The sequence below is a fragment of the Pinus tabuliformis genome, chromosome J, assembly GCF_031772625.1.
Source record: "Pinus tabuliformis cultivar Carrire ecotype Pingquan chromosome J, CPIR1, whole genome shotgun sequence".
Classification (NCBI taxonomy): Eukaryota; Viridiplantae; Streptophyta; class Pinopsida; order Pinales; family Pinaceae; genus Pinus; species Pinus tabuliformis.
This window is the reverse complement of record NC_142295.1, coordinates 961,447,392-961,453,339: the sequence shown is the minus strand read 5'-3', so window position 1 is coordinate 961,453,339 and position 5,948 is coordinate 961,447,392.

Sequence of the window (5,948 nt, the reverse complement as noted above, 5' to 3'; positions counted from 1 at the left end):
GAGCAACCATTCAGTCAGTGGGGCTTGGACATAATAGGTGAGATCGTTCCTCACTCCTCTAAGCAGCATAGATACATCCTCACGACAACAGATTATTTTACTAAATGGGTAGAAGCAGTTCCTCTCAAGACAGCTAATTCTGAAAACATCATTGAATTCATAGATCAATTTATAATCACTAGGTTTGGATTGCCAACGGCTTTAATGTTTGATAATGCCTCATACTTTTCTGGGAATGCAATGACTGAGTTTGCACTTAAAAGAGGGTTCAAACTGAAATATTCGGCCAACTACTATCCGCAAGGTAATGGATTGGCTGAGTCAACAAATAAAAACCTAATCAGGATTATTAAAAGAACAGTTGACCAGAACCAAAAGAACTGGCACAAAGCTTTGGTAAATGCTTTATGGGCAGATAGAATAACGAAGAAAGCTTCAATCGACACTTCTCCCTTTAATTTAGTTTATGGGAAAGAAGTGGTTCTTCCAACTCACTTAGGCATCCCCTCTTTGTCTTTAGTACAATACATCGATGAAGTATCTACTTCCTCCATACAACTAAGACAAATGGAAATAATTAAATTAGAAGAACAACGAGAACAAGCTAAGAAAAACCATACTCATCACCAAGCGCTAATAAAATCCTCTTTTGACTCGAGCATAATGACCAGAAATTTTTTTCAGATGGGAGATTTAGTTTTGAAATGGGATAAGGCTCACGAAGAAAAGGGAAAACATACAAAATTTCAGAAGATGTGGCTTGGTCCTTTTTAGATTGTAGAAGTCATAGGCCCATCAATGTTTGTGTTGTAGGATTTAGCAGGTAGAAGGGATTCTTTGCCTATTAATGGACAGATCCTTAAAATATATTTTCCATAGAAGATTATTCTTCTATTTTGTAGGATAGTTTTAGTTATTTTCTTTTTCTTTCTTACAAATAAAACCAGTTGTAGATGGTTAAAACAGGGGTCCACGAAAAAGACACCAATTCTCTATCAGATTTTGAGCTTTTTCGCTTGTACAAGTAGCAAAATTTTTCGAAAAATCTGATCTTTATTATTGACAGATAGAGTTAACTTTAGCCTAGATATGATACTAGTTTCAACTTCAAAAAATTTGATGAAAGCAACCTTTGGTAAAAAATTGTTTTATATCAGCACAATGAAGGTATCAATAATAAAATAAATATTCTCTGTAAAACTGCTGTTTTCAAACTCTATTATTGTCGTCCAGAGCTTTCTTAAGGAAAAACAATGACTTCCTCCCTGCTAAATAAAATCGCAGCATTCAGAGGAACAATCCGAGAAAACACTATATCTCAAAGAATAAGAGGTCTCATCACAAGCCGGCTTATCATGATCACAAATATTATAACTTGCTGACTTTGCCAATACTGTCCACCAAAACAGGGCAACGACTCAAGATTGTTGCAATCAAAATACAAGGGGTCTCATCACGAGCCAGCTTGTTCAGCAAAAGTGTAAATCAAGTGAATGACTGTGTCATAATTTGGCCACCAAACCAAGACATTGTTCTTTAGAGAATAAAAAAGGAAAAAAGTGTCAAAATGGGTTTTTCTCTGAAAAGTTGTAAATAGCCTTAAGCAGGATAAAGGATCATTGCTGGGTAACAGGTAACCCTGTCGAGGCTATGGACGCCTGCTGGCAGCAGAGGCTCTACCTACGACAAATGAGCATATTTAAAAGCCAGCACACAGAGAAGACCTTATTTTATCTTTAAAAGACCAAGTAATGGCTCATGTGAATGCAAGGACAAAGCCTGAGGAAGCAAACAATTGGAATAGAAAAAGGTTGAAACAAAATATCATTGATAGGATAAGGCATAATATACTCTATCTGTCCATAACAAAGTTTAGACTTATGAAAATTTTTTCTGCTTTGGAAGTTAAAATTCAATAGAAAATGCAGAGATAACTGGTTCTTCCCAGTGAATCGCCATTGTTGTGGCCACCAACAACCCCCCTATTTGTTTGGTATTAGCGATAACACCAAGCAAATGGGGACCCTTAATAAAAAATCCAAAAAACATTTTATCAAAATTTTTGTATTTCAACTCTCTAAAACTGTATCGCATCGCGAGAAGAGAGTGAAACGTTTTCCTATGAGCATAATAAGCTGCGAAGAAGCGACGCGAAATTCATCGCATCGCATACATTATGAAGTGCTCTTAAATGAAAAAACTTAAGGAATCTCCGACGGCCGATATGCGACGTCACATATCGCAACATCGCGTAAGTAGCACACAATGATTGGATGACTAAGCGCGATCTGCGATCTGTGATCTGCGATGTTGCGATGAATGCGATTTGCGAAAAATGCGATCATAAATTTCTGCGATGACACATCTTGACGACGCGATCCGCGATGTTGCGATGCGAGTCGCAGAAATCACCCATCGCAAAATTTCCTCGGCACAATATTCAAGGAAAGCTGTCCATAGACCAAAATTGGGTGTGCGCCTTAAAAGAAATTAATGATTGTATGCCAAAGTATTCAAGAAGGATAGTCTTGTATTTTTCGAAGAGTCAGTTTGTTATGGGTGTCATGATTATGCATTCATTAGAGCTTAAAGCTTTCATGTCAATCTTTATCATCATTACTCTTTTCCTTTGCGTAAACTGTAAGACAGGAAATAACATAAATCAATGTGCAGGAAACATCTAAGGAAAAGGGGAAAGCGTCAATGCTCGGAGAACAGAGAAGAGATGCCTTCACAAACGGATGCCGCATGCAACAGGACCACAGATTCCAGAGTATCACTCAACAGATGCTGATGTCAATAGGCCATCCAAAACTCAGAATCAAAGGCACACAAAAGCAGCATGTTTGCAAAAGATCCTGAAGCTTATGCTCGATAAAGCAAAAAGAAAAAAGGCGCTAAAGTAGGAAAACGCACCAGAAAAGCCCGGAACAAATAACGGAGGCAGTTTTCAATACAGAAAATTGTTCAGAGAGCAAAGTCCCTAACTTATTCAGTCATTTGCAAGGCCGGAAACCGAAATAGCAAAAGCAGAATCAGTTTGAGAGAAATTTGGGTTATTACCAAGTATACACGCAGTGAATACACCCAGCCAAAGGAAGATTCTCGAAAATATCTTCTAGTTTACCAGAAAAGTGGTGCTAGCATTTGTTATTTCTATTTTCGTAGCTCAAACGAAAGGAGAAGACGACCAGCCGACTCTTCCCAGGTGAATGTTGCATGCTTGCAGCACTAAGGAGCAAATACAGAAATGGTTAGGAATTAGATTCAATTTTTAGAAATAGTTTTGCTTTAGCTGAAGGGCGGTCATTTAAAACTGTATCCTAAATTTATGTAATTAAGTTAATTAGTTAGCAGTATTTAAACCCTTCTCAGGCATTTGGAGAAGGGTCCAGAAATTTGTCAAAAACTTGTCCTTAGAACATGCACTTTTGCACCCTCGGAGGGGGTTTTTGATGAATGGTTGGATCGAGATTTATTAATGTTTGCATTTGATGTCTGCTACTGATGTTGCACTTTTGTACTCTTAGTAGATGTTAGAACAAGTAGAGATAAATCATTTTTGCTTGAAGCTTATGAGTAGGATTAGCCATAAATGGTACTTTTATCTCTTGACCATTTCTGCTTATATTCTTAAAGTGATATACAGTTTTCAGTTGTTTATATGTTACTGCTTGAATGTGTGAGTTACCATTTGGAACTTTTGTACGATGGAGTCATTCATTTATGTTTGATATATGAGTAACTTATTATGCGATATGTTGTTCACAACTGTTTTGCTTAACTTTTTATGCAAAGTGGTTTATCTTAATTGATTTCTATTCTTATGATAGCTGAATGATCTTTATTACCAGTTATTGTTCGACATCTCTTTAGATCGCATAATAGAAGAAATACACCCCGGGTTAGCGTAGATTAGATGTGTTGTTTCTCATTAGATTACAATAGCATAGAGTTAGTTTAGAAGTTTGAATTAAATTAGCTTTAAGTACTCTTAGATCAGCATCATCCAACTCTACACACACACACACCCTTAAATTGGGAAACTGGTCCCATTATCCCCAGTCGGACCCGCTATACCAAACGGATAAGAAGCTGCCAACCAAGGTCCGGACCGGGTGGGTATCCCCCTTGTTGTCGACCCAATTTTCGGGGCTTCAACAGAAGGTAACTGAAGAGTCATTAGGAATATGAAAGGTCATTCCTCTTGTTATGAAAGAAACCTCATAACTCAAGAAAAATACTTTTGGGAGTCTTATACTTTTGAGAGCTATCTTTGGCTTCTCTAGCTTGGCATAGGAGAGAAGATCATTCTTTGGAGGAGAAAGAAGCGAATTAATGTTACACTATTGGAGAAAGTGTCTCACCATTGTAACTGTGTACGAATAATCAGAAGCCTACTGGGCCAACACATTTTCATGCATGTGTCATAAATTTGGTAAGACTATTCTTTGGATGTTTGCAATATATGTTATGTTCATATGTACCAAATAAATTGAACTACTTGGATTTGATGCTTATCTTATTGAATGTGTGTTGTATTTGATTTAATGATTGTCATTCTTATGTGAACTACTTTTCTATATATCTAATGATTCTTCCCTTTCTCTCGTGTGCCTCTCTTAGGATAGTACTATTACTTTTTCTCTAAAGACTTGCTCTTGTCTCCCCTCTTGTGGAGGCCTCCTTTTGCACATTGAAATCGGTGTTTCACAGTGTCAAATTACTTGTTGATTTCAAAGGTTATGTGCATACTCTGTTATGTTATTAATTTCATCTAGGGAAAACCTTAAGTTATGGTGTTCAGGACAATACTCAGGTGGGGCTCATACTCCAGACAGTGTGTTGTTTAATTGGGACTTCACATCGGGGAGACCCCCTGTATGTTGGTAGTATCCAACACTGTCCAAACCTCCTCAAGGGCCCACCCTACTTTAGAATGAGGATTATTTGACGACCCTAAGTACCTTGACCATTTCAAGGGAAGAACCCATCCCTAACATGATTCCCACAACATTGACACAACCATAAGAAGTTAAAACTAGCCCACCAGTTGGAGGAAGGAAGGAGACTCTTCTAACCCCTAATATTGATAATATGCCACATCAAACCCCATGTGGGATTCTCAGTAGACTCCTTATGGAAGGAATTTATGCCCATACTCAACAATAGTATTGACACCATGACATGATTTTTCTTCAACCATGTCATCATGTAGTTTAAGGATCCTAAGGAATTTGTGTTTGACCATGGAAAACGTTTTAAAATAAGATATTACAACAACTCTCACAAATATTTAAGTTTACTCATGAGTTTGCTTCACCATACTACCCTAGTCCAATGGTAAGGGAGAAGTTATCAACAAAGTCATCAAGACCATGTTATAGTGAATGGTGAAGAAATATAAAATGAATTGGTACCACATGATTTTCTTAAACTTGTGAGCATACTGAACATCGGTCAAAATATCCATAGGATCCATACCCTTCCATATTGTTCATGGGATCAAAGAAATTATACCAATAGAATGTGAGATTTGTACTCTTTGCACCTCTGTAGAGCTTCTCCCAAACACCACTCCCCTTGATTAATGGTTTATTTAACTTGAACTTGTCGATGAAAAATGATGCACCTCTCTCTAGTATAATGAAGCTACCAAAAAATGATCCAAAGAAAAATATGGCTGCAATATGGCCCCTCACACCTTTATCAAAGGGGATTTAATCCTATGTTGTGATGTCACTAGTGAAGCATTGGGTCCTAGGAAATTCAAAAGATTATGGAAAGGGACCTACATAGTCAAACATTGTCTCCTTAAATGAGAATATATTCTTGTTGATCCTAATGACACATGTCTCAAAGACCTCATAAATGAGTTATATCTCCAAAATTTCATCCATGAATGCAATACTTGTTGTACCTTAATATTCTTATGTAATTTTTGTTAC